Raw genomic sequence first — 18,300 nt, 5'->3', positions numbered from 1 at the left:
CTGCACTAAGAACTGCAGACTGACAGTATGATCACAGAATGCCCCATTTTTGCCCTTACTGCCCACAGTGGATGGCCATGGTGGAAAAACATTGTCTGCCAGTGAAGCGAGGATTTCCATAGTGGGTATCTCAGGTGTTCTGGGACTGCACTCATATTCCATGACTGATCCAAGTCTTGGGGTCAAGTCTTGTTAGTCTTTCACAAGGCGGAATGCTTTCATTATAGCATGTTGTTATGGTTGATACTATTATAATGCAGATGAAAAAGACAGGTACCCTGAGGAACTTGCCCTCTGAAATTTGACCCAGAGAAACAACTCAGGAAGGTGATTTTAGTCCAGACTCTGTAAGAAATGGGTAGCTATCAGTTTGGATCCTGAAATCCCCTCCACCACCCTTTAACCAGCAAAGAGGTAATCTTTTGATAGACAATGAGGTATAATTTCTAGTTCTGTGGCTACTGTTCCCAGTTTGGTTCCACAGCATTTACATGACATACCAGACCCTCAACATTGCTTAAAATTAAGTCCACTTAACACTAATCTGGCCAGTTCCATGACCAAATGTTCTAGGGTATCATCATATGGGGTATCTAGACATTTTACTTTTTTCCATGTCTTGAATCAGTTTCTGGTGCTACTGTTAATGAGGCCTGTGAGTTTTGACTGTACTTGACAAATTGCGGGAGAAAAGTTACACAGAAGTATCATGTAACCCTCTTTTCGATTGTTAAGTTGCTGAAACGTAAGGTTCCCCCATCAAATTGGATTAATTAGTCACTCTGTTATTTTCCTGATATGCTTTTGGATTCTTCTCTTTAGAGCTTGGAAAGCAAAACACGTCCTGTATTGGTAAACAAACAGAGCTGTGGACTCTTGAAGCATCATGTACTCACAGCATTCTGGAGCAGAACGACCCAGGAATAAAATGTAATGGTGTCAAACCGTCTGATAGTTGGGAGGCTGTCCTCAGTTGTTCTGGTTTTCTTTATTTACTCTGTGTGCTGTATTTGTATTCATTCTCAATGCTGTATTAACCCACAACATCAAATACAGGTGTGGTTCATTGTACATTTGCTGGTTTAACTGTCCCACAGGGAGCACAATCTGTTGCTAAACAAACAAACAAACAAACAAACAACTCTGTTTTTTTATATTGCAATTAATTTTGACAGAGTTTTTTTTTAATTTTTATTTATCAAATTTTCAAAAACAACAGAAAAAAAATATTCCATTTAAGTTTTACATCCAATTCCAATCTTTGTACTTTTTTGGACTTCCCTCAGCCTGTTGGAGAATTTTTCATATTATCACTATTATTCACATTTCTTCAATCTATATTGCATTTTAACAATCTTAGTCTTATCAAATCTTATAAAACAATATTTCTATCAATTCTTATCACAGAACTTCTTGAAAACCTACAAAGGTTAATTGCTCTTCACATATACTTTTAATATACTCTGTAAATTTATTCCAGTCCTTGGTGAATCTCTGGTCTCATCGGTTCCGAATTCTCCCTAATTTTGACAGAGTTACCCAAATAAAAAGTATATCTTTGAGATCAGACTAGGGGTATCTATGGCCTTTGTGATGTTCTTGGGCTTTAATTCCCACCATCTCTCACTATTGACCATATGAGCTGGGACTGATGAGAACTGGAATTTAAAAATATACGGAGGGCCACAGGTTGTCCCTCAATTCAGGTGTTGTTGTTGTTTAGTCATTTAGTCGTGTCCGACTCTTCGTGACCCCATGGACCAGAGCACGCCAGGCACTCCTGTCTTCCACTGCCTCCCGCAGTTTGGTCAAACTCATGCTGGTAGCTTCGAGAACACTGTCCAACCATCTCATCCTCTGTCGTCCCTTTCTCATTGTGCCCTCCATCTTTCCCAACATCAGGGTCTTTTTCAGGGAGTCTTCTCTTCTCATGAGGTGGCCAAAGTATTGAAGCCTCAGCTTCATGATCTGTCCTTCCAGTGAGCACTCAGGGCTGATTTCCTTCAGAATGGATAGGTTTGATCTTCTTGCAGTCCATGGGACTCTCAGGAGTCTCTTCCAGCACCATAATTCAAAAGCATCAATTCTTTGGCGATCAGCCTTCTTTATGGTCAATTCAGGTAGGTAAATTTGTCATTGTGTCCCACTATAGCAAATGAGTAACTCTGTTAGCAATATAGTGAGTACAGTAAAGTCAAATATATGAGCAGCTTTCTGATCTCTCACTTCAATTTCCTCATGCCAATCTTCAACTGTGTGTCCCTTTATTCTTGCTAATAATGCTGGGCAGGGCCTCAAAATGAATGTTGGCATACTGGATTTCACCGATTTGCTTCCTAGATCCATTTGAAACCAGGCCCAAGCTCTCCAGACCCAAAATAGATCTCCCCTCTATATAGAGTATGAGCCTTCTTTGTCTTACATTATGTGATCTTCTGGGCAAAATTTGGTAGGATTCTGGCAACACCGAGGTCTACCTGATTTCACCTGTAGTCATATGGGAGTGGATCTTCAACCAGAGCCAGAGGCAACCCAGCCATTAGGTGGGGTGATGCCACTATGCCAGATGGCATGCCCACAGATGTCCCACCTGCCATCGGTGGAGAAGCGGTGCCACCGTTGGCATGTTTTGGGGCAAGATTGTGTCCATCCTTGCTGAGAGCTCACCCCAAACTGCTGCAATCTTGCCTGAAATCAGCACTGGTGATGGTGCAGCTTCTCCTTTAGCAACCAATGGGGCAGGGAGCATAGCAGCAGCAGAGCAGGAGATGGCAGAAGGAGCGGGTTGGTAGGGATGGCAGCGGTGGCAATGGAAGGGCAAGGCATGTCGGAATCTCCGTTACGACCGAGCTGATAAAGCTCATCTTCTGGAATCCCCCTCAAACGTGATTAACCTGAAGCTTATATAACCCGAGGTACCACTGTACTGGAAGACGACAGGCTTCTTCACACATTACGCTGAGCACAGGTACAAACGGCCTCTACACATATTGAAGTGTCTGTTTGACAAAGTGATATGTACAGTTTAACTGCAGTGTACACAAACTCTCGTTGAATGTGTACCTCAACAATTGTGTGCACTGGTACACAGATTATACACTCACTGAATGTAATGTGTGAACATCCCAATCAGAAGAAGAAGAGTTTGGATTTGATATCCCGCTTTATCACTACCTTTAAGGAGTCTCAAAGCGGCTAACACAACAAACACTCCCCCACAACAAACACTCTGTGAGGTGAGTGAGGCTGAGAGACTTCAGAGAAGTGTGACTAGCCCAGGGTCACCCAGCAGCTGCATGTGGAGGAGCGGGGAAGCGAACCCGGTTCACCAGATTACGAATCCACCGCTCTTAACCACTACACCACGCTGGCACCTGGCTGCTTAGATGTAAAGAGATTAGGATACATATTCTCAGTGCTTGGAGAGCAAGATGCTCTCAGTGTAGCCCTTTGGGTGTGCCCATCTTTCCCCCCTTGCAATAGTTCCACTTCCCATTCTCTTACTTCTTCCTCTGAACATAATTTGGACCTCATCTCAGATCCTCTATTAGAGGGTTCACCTGGAGAGGGCCGGAGAAGAGGCTGAGACAGCAGTGAGGAGGAGCAGAAGGATCAGTAACCTCCCATAACTGGCAGGAGATCCGCTTTTGGAGTGTGGCCTTCCGCAGTTGGCTGCAAATGCTGACCCCTCGCATTAAGCCTAGACCCCTTGCATAAACCGCTCATGTCTACTAATGCCTGACAGAAATCACCATTTTAATCGAATGAGTGATTATCTAAATAGAAACTTTTAGTTGTGGTAACCCAGTTGTGTTGTTGTTGTTAAAAAAACAACATTGTGAAGGAGGGCAGTTACTAGGTATTTCTCCCTTTGAGCAAATCTCAAAGAGAACATTTGTGACAGGGACCCTTTTTCCTCTTTTCTGTTTCAGACTTTCAGAACCTGTTGCCACATCTTTGGCGTACCTGCAGTAGCAGCAGCAGTATTCTCACTTCCTCCCCATCTTCCTCCCCACTAGGAATTGTGCTAGCATCACCATGCTAACCTGGAAAAGAGGAGACTGGGAGGAGATATAAGAACCATTTTAAAGGTCTCACGGGCTCTCCACTGGCCAAGGGAACAAGCTTGTTTTCTACTGCTCAGGAGGGTAGGACTCAGACCAATGAATTTGAATTACAATAAAGGAGATTCCTACTAAGAACCTTCTGACAGTAAGAGCTGTTTGACACTGGAATGGTCTCCCTCAGGAGGTTGTGGACTCTCCTTCCTTGGACATCTTAAGCAGACGTTAGATGGTCATCTGTTCTGGATGCTTTAGATGAGATTCCTGCATTGCAGGCGGTTGCACTAGATCAGGCATGTTCAAAGTCTGTTTCAGGGGCCTAAGCCGGCCCGCAGGTTGGTTTAATCTGGCCCCTGTGGCAGTTAATTTCCTGGGGTAAAATCCTAAAAAAAAACCTTATCCACATGCTCCACAACTCCAACCATAAAAGAAGCTCAACAACTTCAATCCTAAAAGGTCAACAACTTTGGTCGGCCCTCACGCATGTTCACTTCATCAAATCTGGCCCTCTTTGAAAAATGTTTGGACACCACTGGACTAGATGAAATGTGAACCAATTTCAATCTGGGTTTGGCTATGACTGTATCTGAGGGTGAAGTTGAAGAAAGCCATTTCCACCCTGCAGAGGAGGTGGGATTGCGGGCGTCACGGACCCACCACGCACGCAGCTGCTGGAGCCCAGCCACCGTGTGATTCGGGGAATCCCTGGCCGCGTCACCCCCTGGCCAGCCAAATTGGCAGGCACGGCCGGGGATCTCCCTCTTTTCCTGCCTACCAGCTGTTCCTGTTTCTCACCCTCCCGCCCTTAAAGGTTTATGTTCCTTGACCTTGCTATGGACCTTGGGTGGTTGCCCGTTGAGGGGGCCTGGTAGGAATTTTTCCATTTGGCAAATTGGCACCAGCTACTTTGTTTTTGCCTACCTCATAGCAAATTGTCACAACTTTCTTGGTATTGGCACTTAGGCATTGGTATTGGTATTGTTTTGTAAATGGAAGAGGGGATGAAGCGCCATCACCTGCCCAGCATATTGAAGGGTAGTCTGATAAAGGATTCCGGGGGGCGTGGCCCTGTCTGAAGCCTATGGAGGTGAGGGCCTAAGGCACGCCCCCGAGCAGTGACATCCGGGGGAGTTCCTAGTTGATGTGCATCAGCAGGACTCCCCCTACTGGTGGTTAACCCTTCCCGGACTTCAAGCGGATGGGCTGAAGCTGGATATAGTCAGTTAGGACCAATGCCTAAGCTCATCACCTGTAACCAGTGAAGTTGTGGCCTTATTATTAACCTTAATAATTGTGTCATGTGTCTTTATTTCCCCTGGGGGGGGGGACTCACCATGCAATTCCAACAAAAATGGAAAGAGGAACGTAAGTTGTTTGATGTTCATTGGTAATCAACCCATTAAATATGATCAGCATTTCCTGTAGTTGTTGCTTTCCGTCTGCAAATGATACACAATTGATTGCACTTTCCCCCATTTGCATTGTGTTTCCTTTGAACTGAAATGAATGGGGTAGAATAATCTAATGACAACGTAATACATTTAATTACATAGTGTCAGGGAACTGCCATCGGAGCGGGAGGCGGTGAGAGGGCTCCCGGATGATGGTGGAGAGGGCCCCAGTAGGAGGAGGGATAGCCCATACGCTGGGGAAGGAAATCAGCGTAACACCAGTGGAGAAGGGGAGGAGATAGAGGAAGCGGAGAGGTGGCTCCAGGACTCTTCGCAGGAGACCAGCGGAGAGGGGACAAGTGCTCCTTTGCCCACACCCACCCTGCACAGAAAGCGTTCGCGCAGGCAACGGGGGAGGAGATTGGGCGTCAAGCAGCTTTTATGTTGGAAGCGGTTTAAGAAACGCCCACTGACAGATTCTGCCAGTGACTGAGGCAGCCACGGAATAGAGGCTGTCCGGTCAGAAAGGGTTCAGCCATGCAACCTAGCCATGAGTAAAGGCAACTTACGCACAAGCAATCCCTAGAACCATTACACATACCTTACTCAGTTTCATCATAGCAGATAGCCGGATGAATAAGATTTTCATGGAAGATGAACTGCAGCAGAAGGGAAACATCGCTGCGTTCAAATACAGGGTGGAACAGAAAGCAATGTATTATTGCATCCCTAAATTGTGAGCATATGGATGATGAAAAGTACTCTCTATTAAAATAAAAGGATCAGATCCTAGATATGCAGGAAGCCCTTGCATTCAATGGAGCTCCTAAACCTACAACAAACTACTGGAAAATAACTATAATCTTCCATCTGCACTGCTGGAAATGTCAATGCCTGGATCATCTGAAAATGGAAAACACCTATGGGTTTATTTTTATCTAAGGATTTGCACATAATTCAATGATGCACTATGTGGTTTATGAAATGACTAAATGGAAGGCAATCTATGGAGACTTTAATTGTACTTTGATCTAAAATGATTTTAACAAACAGTATCCACCCCCCCCTTCTTACCCCCCAAAATTTAATCTCACAACAGCACAGAGGGTATAGTATCAATTATGGTGGAAGGTAATCTGAAGAGATTAGACGGCATGATAGCATCGCACCACAATTTCTCAGACGGATCTGGGAGATAGCTAATGGACTGAGTCAAAAAATCTGAATCCGAGCTTTCAAAGGGAGGCTGATGTGGGGGAAAAAGAGAGCCAGCCAAGAAAAACAAAGATTTCCTATTATCCTCAGCTGCACCAAGGAGATTGCTCACATTTTGACATAAGTACACACTTAATAAAGGGAAACCCACTGCAAATATTGATTTCATTTTTATACCAAACAATTGTCTGTAAAAGGCTTATAATACTTTTTACAATGCTCTGGAGAGTCCCCCCCCCCTTTGTCTTTAAACAAAAGACATTTGTTTCAATGTGTGAGTAAGATTCCGGACCACGGTACAGTGAGCAATCTGAAATTGCCAGTGCTGGAAGACTGCATATCCCACTATTGATTAGCGTCTGGAAGTAGACTCATAAATTGCCGTATGGGCAAGTAAACAAAATTTCACTTTCGCTTGCACAAGCACAACTCAGTGCATCTAAATCAGGGCTTGCATGATATGGTCCATGATCTATCTACTTGTATGCCCTTTCCATATCTTCTACGCTTTGACAAACAGAAAACAGAATGCCGGTTTTCACCTAATTGAATGTATTTGCAGTTTGTATCCTAAGGTCCGTATAGTTAAAGCGATGGTTTTCCCAGTAGTGATGTATGGAAGTGAGAGCTGGACCATAAAGAAGGCTGATCGCCGAAGAATTGATGCTTTTGAATTATGGTGCTGGAGGAGACTCTTGAGAGTCCCGTGGACTGCAAGAAGATCAAACCTATCCATTCTGAAGAAAATCAGCCCTGAGTGCTCACCGGAAGGACAAATCCTGAAGCTGAGGCTCCAATACTTTGGCCACCTCATGAGAAGAGAAGACTGCCTGGAAAAGACCCTGATGTTGGGAAAGATTGAGGGCACAAGAAGAAGGGGACGACAGAGGATGAGATGGTTAGAGAGTGTTCTCGAAGCTACAAACATGAGTCTGACCAAACTGTGGGAGGCAGTGGAAGACAGGAGTGCCTGGCGTGCTCTGGTCCATGGGGTCACAAAGAGTCGGACACGACTAAACGACTAAACAACAACAACAATCCTAAGCAGTCAAGTCTGCAGAGCAAAGCAACGAAAGGAGGAATGGGGTTGAAATGTTTGATATACTTACATCAGGGGAGGGCAGACTTCAGGCTTGTGGGATCCACTTTGGGTTTCTTTCTTTTCTTTTCCTAGAGCCCTGAGATCCACCAAATGGAGCCAAGCACAAAAGACTTAGATACACTTAGATTTAGTGTATTCAGAACCCAGGAATTTGTTGTAGGAATCAGAACTGAACTGAACAGATCCCATACTCCTGCTTAAGTTCCTTCCAATTTCTTAACTTCAACAATACAATTCAGAGAGGAGGGGGGTCATTTTTAATAATAATAATAATAATAATAATAATAATAATAATAATAATAATAATTTATTCCCCGTCCATCTGGCTGGGTTTCCTCAGCCACTCTGAGCGGCTTCCAACAAAATATTAAAAATATGATAAAACATCAGTCATTAAAAACTTCCCCAAACAGGGGTGCCTTCAGAAATCTTCTAAAAGTCAGATAGTTATTTATTTCCTTGACATCTGATGGGAGGGTGTTCCACAGGGTGGGAGCTACTGCCGACAAGGCCCTCTGCCCTCTGGCTTCTCACAGCGAGGGAACAGCCAGAAGGCCCTCGGAGCTGGACCTCAGTGTCCGAGCTGAACGGTGGGGGTGGAGACTGGGCCAAGGCCATTTTTTCTTTAGCAACATACTCTCCAACATTTCTTTGATGAAAATAGGGATGTCCGATATTATTATTATTATTATTATTATTATTATTATTATTATTCCCCACCCATCTGACTGGGTTGCCCCAGCCACTCTGGATGGCTTACAACATATATAAAAACATAATAAAACATTAAACATAAAAAAAAAAAACTTCCCTATACAGTGGTACCTCAGGTTACATACGCTTCAGGTTACATATGCTTCAGGTTACAGACTCTGCTAATCCAGAAATAGTGCTTCAGGTTAAGAACTTTACTTCAGGATAAGAACAGAAGTTGTGCTCCGACAGCGTGGCGGCTAATTTAGCCATTAGCTAAAGTGGTGATTCAGGTTAAGAACAGTTTCAGGTTAAGAATGGACCTCCGGAACGAATTAAATACTTAACCCGAGGTACCATTGTATAATGGAATGAATTCAGCTTTTCAAAGTAGTAGGTGGGTGAGGAAGCAATGCAGAATTGCTTCATTTCACATTAGAGCAGTCTCTGCATTGGTACGACCCTGTAGTTTTTGTAACAAAGAGGGGCGACATCCTGCCCTACCCGATTCCCACTTCAAGCAGCGGCTCAGACGTTTTCAAAGAGACAATCATTACTGGTGTGTATTTAGTAAATCACATCCTCAAAACTTGGAACGGACTCCCAGCCATGTAGGCTTCTAAGTCGCAGAATGCCGAGTCTCTGTGATATCAAGTTTCCGACATTTTTTAAACAGATCAATCTTGTATCCGGAATACTACCATACACTCGTTTTTATGATAACTGGATACACATGATATACACACCCCACATTAAAAACCCAGACGTTCATCCTGCAATGACACCACAAATGTTCCTGAGTGTGTTTGGTTTGATACGAGACAGAAGCATGCTCTTTGAGATCAGACAGCAGCTGCAAGTCATTTCCAATGCCTTTGGTACTGTGGCTTGTTTAATGGGTGGTGAGTCACAAAACACCATCTGAAACCACTTGCCATGGCGTGGGAAGATGAAAGTTGGAAGGTGCTTTTTTCAAATGTGAAATGTGAAATGAAGCATCAAATGAAAGGGATACAGGTTGTGTGTATGTGTGTATGCTTTGTGGCGGGGTCAAGGAACTAGCCTTTGGTCTTCAGAGAAAGATGTCGCGATTAGCCTCATGCGCGCTCCCATTGATGACGGTTGCCAAATTGACTGAGGGCCAAAACTGCCATTATACTGCCATGGAGATATTGTAGAAAAGCCCTCCTTGTGTGTGATCCCCAACTCTGATACAATGTTCAGAACAATTTACCATATGGATGGATTATATCACAACCCAGAAACTTCAGCGGGTGCCGAATGCCGCAGCGAGACTCCTTACGGGGTCCTCGCTGCGAGATCACATTCACCCGGTGCTATACCAGGTGCACTGGCTCCCGGTGGAGTACAGGATCAGGTTTAAGGTGCTGGTTTTGACCTTTAAAGCCCTATGTGGCCTAGGAGCCTCGTACCTACGGGACCGCCTCTCCTGGTATGTCCCACGGAGGAACTTACGATCTTCAAACAAAAACATCTCGGAGGTCCTAGGCCACAGAGAGGTTAGGCTGGCCTCAACTAGAGCCAGGGGTTTCTCGGCTGTGGCTCCGATCTGGTGGAACACTCTACCACAAGAGACTAGGGCCCTGAGGGACTTGACATCTTTCTGCAGGGCCTGCAAGACAGAGCTCTTCCACCAAGCCCAGGGCACAGCCTGACTCTCTCCTTTGGCAATCTTCACAGAACTCTAGCCCAATGGTTGCCATCAATTTGATTTGAATTAATTTTATAATGAAATGGTTTTAGAATGTTGTATTATTTTATTGTTGTTAGCCACCCTGAGCCCGGCTTTGGCTGGGGAGGGCGGGATATAACTAAAAAATTATTATTATTGTTGTTGTTGTTGTTGTTGTTGTTGTTGTTGTTGTTATATCATCATCATCATTATCTGGGGTTCTGAGGCTCCTTAACCTGGATAACAGCTGTCTGGAATGTTCAATGGGGTGTGGAAAACTCATAAGGTGATGGAAGCAACCACCAGCCAGTGGGATATGACTGAGATAGAAATTATTCATTTAGGAGAAGGTGTTTCTGTGTGTGTGTGTGTGTGTGTGTGTGTGTGTGTTTTAAAAAGCAGCATTCCTGTGGTAAATCTAATGTGCATTTTAGACCTGAATGAACCCAGCTTGACAAAATAGCTACGGCCACATCAAACCTGCATAGTTTTTGCCTGTTTGCTCTTTGTTATATATTCATATCACAATACGACTGGATTAAAGACACACATACCTATTTTTTTACCTTAGAGTCTGATATTCATTTGTTTAAAAATAGTTGGGGAGTTTGGGCATTTTTCACTGAGGCACCGAACTCCTAGAAAGCAGCATTATACCAAGTCAAACCATTGGTCCCTCGATTTGGTATTGTTGACAGGCCCACCAACTCTATGGGGCCAAGGTATTTTCACCATCAACCCCAATCCGTTGGGAGGGGGCCAAGCCCCCTCAATGCTGAGGGGGCAGAAGAGACCTAGTGCTAAGCCAAGCACAATGTGGCTTTGTTTTTTTGTTTTTGTTTTTTTTCAATGCAAAATTATAACAAAAATTACAAACATTGAAATCCAAAAGAATACTATACAAACAAACAAAACGGAACATACAAAAAAAAACAACAACAGAAAAAAGGGGAACAAAACAGAACCAAACGAAAACGAAAAAGCACACATTTACAGGGAAAAAATATATATATCATTACGTACATTTACACATATTGACTTCCTTCCTTTGTTCTAAAACCTCAATAAATTTACTCTTACTGTATTGTTGTGTCTGGTTAGATTACTTTCATCTTTGTACTTTTTTTTATATACACCATTTTTTTCCCTTTAACCCTGTAAAGCATCATTCATTACATACCAATATACTTACTCCAGAACAATGTTTTTTCATATACTCTTTTGCACAACCCCATTCTTTTAATAATTTCTGGTCCGATTGTCCCCTTATAAATGCTGTGAGTCTTGCCAGATTTATGTATTCACAAAATTTAATTTGCCAATCTTTCACTGATGGAATTTTCTTCCCTTTCCAGTTTTTTGCTATAAGCATCCTGGCTGCTGTTGTTGCATAAAGGAATACTTTCCTTTGATTTTCGGGAATATCGTTTGTAATTAAACCTAAAAGGAATGCCTCCGGTTTTTTACTGAAAGATATTTTAAACATCTTTTTGAGTTCTTCGTAAATTTCGTTTCAGAATTGCTTAATAGGTCGGCATTCCCACCACATGTGAAACATTGTTCCTATTTCTTTTTTACATCTCCAACAGGTATTCGAATTTAATTTATAAATTTTAGCCAATTTTACTGGAGTTAAGTACCATTGGTACACCATTTTCATAAAGTTTTCTCTTATTGTGTAACATGCCGTGAACTTAATATCACATTTCCATAATTTCTCCCATTGTTCTAGCCGAATCGCATATCCTATATCACATGCCCATTTAATCATAACTTCTTTTACTTCTTCATCATGAGCAGAATGTGGCTTTGATGGCCAGCTCCTCCCGAGCACAATATAAATTCAATAAATAAAAATATAAAGATAGATAGATAGATGATAGATAGATGGATAGATAATTAGATAGATGATAGATATAGATAGATAGATAGATAGATAGATAGATAGATAGATGATAGATAGATAGATAGATGACAGATAGATAGATAGATGACAGATAGAAAGAAAGAAAGAAAGAAAGAAAGAAAGAAAGAAAGAAAGAGTCACCAGCCATTGAAGCTGTTCCACGCTTGACCTCCTCCCATGTGCGTCATGCGTTGTGTGCATGACATCACACACACATGACGCTGGACCCCCTCAATCTTGGGCACAAGTCAGCACCTTTGATTGTCATCAATGGCAGGAAGGGGTGTCTCTCTGCCCTACCTGAAGAAACCGGGGATCGAACCTGAGGACTTTTGCATGCAGTGCTCCACCACTGAGCCGCAGCCCCGCTCTCGACCCAAAACCAAGCTCTCCTGTGTTATTGGCGCACTCCTGTGGAATACTCTTCCCACAGAGATCCAGCAGGTAACTTCCAAATGTTTGCTGAAAACCTTTCTTTGCCACCAGGCAATGGACTAAAACATTTTCTGCAATAGTCAGCTGGTGATGTTTTAATTTTGACGTGACATTTGTTGTATTATAAATGTGGTACACAGCATATATATATATATATATATATATATGGAGGCATGTTGTTGGTGTTGTTTAGTTGTTTAGTTGTGTCCGACTCTTCGTGACCGCATGGACCAGAGCACGCCAGGCACTTCTGTCTTCCACTGCCTCCCGCAGTTTAGTCAAACTCATACTGGTAGCTTCGAGAACACTATCCAACCATCTTGTCCTCTGCCGTCCCCTTCTCCTTGTGCCCTCCATCTTTCCCAACATCAGGGTCTTTTCCAGGGAGTCTTCTCTTCTCATGAGGTGGCCAAAGTATTGGAGCCTCAGCTTCAGGATCTGTCCTTCCAGTAAGAAGTCTGGGCTGATTTCCTTAAGAATGGATTGGTTTGATCTTCTTGCAGTCCATGGGACTCTCAAGAGTCTCCTCCAGCACCATAATTCAAAAGCATCAAGGCTGATATGGAGGCATACTAACATTTTAAATACAGCCGTACCTTGGTTTTCGAACAGGTTAGTTCTCAAAGGTTTTGGCTCCCGAACGTTGTAAACCCGGAAGTGACTGTTCCGGTTTGCGAACTATTTTTGGAAGGTGAACGTCTGACGGGGCTTCCACAGCTTTCGATTGGCTGAAGGAGCTTCCTGCAGCCAATCAGAAACTGCGCTTTGATTTTTGAATGTTTTGAAAGTCGGACAGACTTCCGGAACAGATTCCGTTCAACTTCCAAGGTGCGACTGTAAATAAATAAAAACAGCCCTGTGAGGTAGACTTGCTGATAGTGACTGGCCTGGGTACTCCAGCTTCAGAACTGAGTGGGGTTGCAAATCTGTGTTTCCTAGTCAATCCTAGTCCAACACACAAAGCTGTACACCACACTGAATCTCTTAAGTGAACAATATCCAGGGGATGTTTTCATAAGGCTTAGTCAGCCTCCCCTCGGTCCAGTCTTCACTGCAAATTTGATCCGTATATTAAATGCTGCGACAGCCTTTCATTTAGGAAAGGAACCAATCATCTGCCATCTATCCGAATCTATTGTGTCTGTTTATGTTTGATATCTACGGCCCCTGCTTTACAGGCCATCCATAAAAGCAAAAGGAAAGGAAAGATATTCTAAAGCAAAACTTACACCCATAAAACATGAACATTTGTCATTTTGTCTGACGGCCGCCATGTGGCTTTGTGCTTGCAGCTGTGTTATGGAATTTACATTCTTTTCAGAGATAATTCTGCTGGTGCCAGACTACAACTACGGAGGGACAGATGGGATTAACGGAGCATATGTGTAAGATTTAAAAGCAGCAAGAGAACTTACCATGCATTACGGAATCATAAATGCATTACACTGACTACTCCGATTGGATTAGACTAAAGGTTTCTCTAGCTAGGACACATTATCTGAGAGCTGTTAAAGCTCGCAACATATGCCTCTGGAATTTTGCTTTAGAGAATCCGGGAGATCCCTTTGTTCTTTTGTGTTAAATAATGTAAGAGGTCTTGGGAGCTCTTTGTAACGTTGAATGATATCATACTGTTAAAAACTGCATATGAGAAAAACTGCTGGCTTCATTTATTTGCTTTAGAAAATTATTTTAAGATGGGAGTGGGGAGGGGGATATTGTCGTTGTTTGAAATGGGGTGTGCACAAACCAAACTTTTCCTGCTAGCAAACAGACTCAGTAGGTTAGGACAATGTTTCAGAAACCTGCAAAATTTGACTGACCCAACCTGATTGTTAGACAAAAGGAATGTGTACAGTGGTACCTCAGGTTAAGAACTTAATTCATTCTGGAGGTCCCTTCTTAACCAGAAACTGTTCTTAACCTGAAGCACCACTTTAGCTAATGGGGCCTCCCACTGCCACCATGCCGCTGGAGCACAATTTCTGTTCTCATCCTGAAGCAAAGTTCTTAACCCGAGGTAATATTTCTGGGTTAGCGGAGTCTGTAACCTGAAGCATATGTAACCTGAAGCGTCTGTAACCCGAGGTACCACTGTATTAGGGATGGGGGAAAGCAGCCCTGTCTTTGCCCCCAAAATGTGTCTTGTCTGTTGAGCATTAAATGAATTCACTCAGATGGTGACTGGGGACTCGACAGCAGGTGGAAGAGTATTCCAACAATGACTGGAGAGGTCTGTTAGGCCCACCATCCATTAGGAAGTTAATAATAATAATAATAATAATAATAATAATAATAATAATAATAATTTTTATTATTTATACCCCACCCATCTGGCTGGGTTTCCCCAGCCACTTTGGGAGGCCTACAGCATATATAAAACATAGTGAAATGTCAAACATTAAAAACTTCCCGATACAGGGCTGCCTTCAGATGTCTTCTAATAGTTATGTAGTCCTTTATCTCCTTGACATCTGAAGGGAGGGCATTCCACAGGGAGGGTGCCACTACTGAGAAGGCCTTCTGCCTGGTTCCCTGTAACTTCGCTTCTTGCAGTGAGGAATTTCCTGGACATTTCCGAAATATTGTAGTCGGAAGCAGTGTTGGGGCGGAAATTGCAAAAATGCCCCAGAAAATCTCACTGTTTGAAATACAGTGGACGCTCAGGTTGCAAACGTGAACCGTGCGGGATGCACGTTCGCAACCCGCAGTGGCATGTCTGTGCATGCGCAGGTTGCAATTCGGCGCTTCTGCACATGTGCAGCACACAATTTAGCACTTCTGCGCTTGCGCAACTGCCAAAACCCAGAAGTAACCTGTTCTGGTACTTCTGGGTTTTGGCAGTCCGCAACCCAAAAAAACACAACCTGAAGTGTCTGTAACCCAAGATATGACTGTATGGCAACCCTGCCTTAGGCTGAATGATGAGGGTGGAGACGCTCCTTCAGGTATACTGTCTCTGGGGCATTACGTTGGCAAGCTCTGGAACAACACTAAGTTTGAGACCCTCTGGAAGGTACAAAACGGTGGCCAGGCTATCATCACAGTTGCTGATGTGGCCACTTGCATTGGCAGCAGCAGCAGCAACAACAACACCTGTCTGGAAAGAAGAAAGGAGTTGTGCCACCACTAATGATGAGACCCGCCTTCAAAAGATCTTTGGGGAATTCTCCTTCCCCAGCCAAATGTTCCTCTCCAGTTTCTTTGCCCGCAAATAAGGCCATAACTCAAAACATGATCTCTCATTATGTCATTGGTGTCCTTTGCTAAGAGAGTGAAATGGACAGATCCTCATTTCTGCCACAAGCAAGACACTGTCCGTCAGCCCCAGCCACTGCAAATACAATGTTATACTCATTTCCCCAGCCATCCCTTGCATCATCCTTTGGAAACCTGGTGCCCTCCAGCTGTTCTGGACTGCAAGCAGTCGGCTGGGGCTGATGTGATTTGCAGTTGAAAACATCTGGAAGGTTGGCGGATGCTGTCTTGCAGACTTGCTATAGGAATTGCTGTGATAATATATGCGTTTCCATGTGCTCTGGCTTCCATCACGGTGTTATGCCAGAAGTGGTTTAGTCCTGCTGGCCGCATGACCCGGAATGCTGTCTGTGGACAAACACCGGCTCCCTCAGCCTGAAAGCAAGATGAGCGCCACAACCCCATAGTCGCCTTTGACTGGACTTAACCGTCCAGGGGTCTTTTAACTTTTTATCTATATGTGAAGCACTTTGAGCAAACAAACACTTCTAAAGGCTAAGTATTACTAAGACGCTGTGTGGCTCTTCGTAAGACTTCGTAAGATAGGGGAAATACTATTTTTTTTAAAAAAAATGCAAAATCCATTTCTATAATCATGGCCTGTTTAGATTTTCATCAATTCAATAACTTCCTTTCTTTTCTATAGGCCATTCTTCTTTCTTTCTGCTTGCTGTTTAAGAGCAACATTATGGGTCTTGTTATTTTTCTCTCTCCATGTTGGGAAGTGGGAACAATACGTCTCTTGTTTAAAATGTGGTGTTATTTTTAATGTAAAGCTCCTATTGTTTGCAGCTTTCCAGTGACCCTGACTTGCATGGGATGGATCATTTTACCCCAGTAGCCCACATTTAATAGATGTAGACTACTGTGCTTCCCAACAATGAATGGAATCCTCCTACGATTTGCATCAATATGCCATTCACTAAGCATCTGATGAACGTAGTTGAAAGGTGGCTTTTTAATTTGGAAATGTAAAGTCATGGGTGCTTGACCCTTTAGGGTTGAGGAGGCACTGCCCCACCAACCTCAGCCTTCAGCCAGCCTTCACAAATTTTCCAGGGATGCTTGTTGCAGATCCTGGCTGTTATTGTTAATAAAGTTGTGTCTCTGAAATTCCCATTTATCGCTCCTTGTCTTTTGGTGGGAGGGCGAGCAACTGCATAAATGACAGTGTTCTGGAAGAAGTAGTACGACTCATGCAAGACATTGGCGACTAATATACACACAATAATCACCAAAATAATTATACATTCTTTATCAATCTTCTGAGAAAAATACAAAACTTTATGCAAAGCCATAGAGACTTGTGAACTACCCAACCCAAGATGAACTTATAATGTCTGGTTTCAATGGATGTTTCAAATGCTTAACTCAGTCTGTTGTTTTTTTTTATCTTTTTAGGTAAGTTCATGAAGATACCAACAAAAGGTAAGTTCGGTGTTGATCACAATACCAGGAGATGCTAGTGAAGTTTAGCCTGGAGAAGAGGAGGTTAAGGGGTGATATGATAGCCATGTTCAAATATATAAAAGGATGTCACATAGAGGAGGGAGAAAGGTTGTTTTCTGCTGCTCCAGAGAAGCGGACACGGAGCAATGGATCCAAACTACAAGAAAGAAGATTCCACCTAAACATTAGGAAGAACTTCCTGACAGTAAGAGCTGTCTGACAGTGGAATTTGCTGCCAAGGAGTGTGGTGGAGTCTCCTTCTTTGGAGGTCTTTAAGCAGAGGCTTGACAACCATATATCAGGAGTGCTCTGATGGCGTTTCCTGCTTGGCAGGGGGTTGGACTCGATGGCCCTTGTGGTCTCTTCCAACTCTATGATTCTATGATTCTAAGTTGTAGATGGATGTTAATGAAGTTGTAGACAGGATGCCGGCGTTTTGCACCTGTTTCGTCCTGGCAGTCCAAGTAATCCAGGGGCCACTGTTCGCCCCCGATGCTGCCCTTTTACAGTGGTGCCTCGGGTTACATACGCTTCAGGTTACATACGCTTCAGGTTACAGACTCCACTAACCCAGAAATAGTGCTTTGGGTTAAGAACTTTGCTTCAGGATGAGAACAGAAATTGTGCTCTGGTGGCGCGGCAGCAGCAGGAGGCCACATTAGCTAAAGTGGTGCTTCAGGTTAAGAACAGTTTCAGGTTAAGTACGGACCTCCGGGATGAATTAAGTACTTAACCTGAGGTACCACTGTACTGGGGCTTGCAGGTAGCACACTCCCAAGGTAGTTTTCCGGGCTTCTTCAGTGTACTGGAATAAGCAAAGATCACCAGTGTCAAAGCAGTGATTCTTCAACTGCGGGTGCCTGATTATCCTCATCCAAAGCAACTACTCTGCTCCAAACTTAAAAATGGAAAGTGTAATGCCGGTGGTCAGCAAAGGAGGTTTAAAGACTCTCTCGAGGCAAATCTTTAAAAATGTAGTATAAACACCTACGACTGGGAAACACTGGCCTGTGAGCGCTCCAGTTGGAGAACAGCCTTTATCAAAGGTGTCATGGGCTTTGAAGATGCTCAAACTCAGAACAAAAAGGAAAAAC

Source organism: Podarcis tiliguerta (genome assembly GCF_965153285.1).
Source record: "Podarcis tiliguerta genome assembly, chromosome: 10".
NCBI lineage: Eukaryota > Metazoa > Chordata > Lepidosauria > Squamata > Lacertidae > Podarcis > Podarcis tiliguerta.
This window is presented reverse-complemented; position numbering follows the sequence as displayed.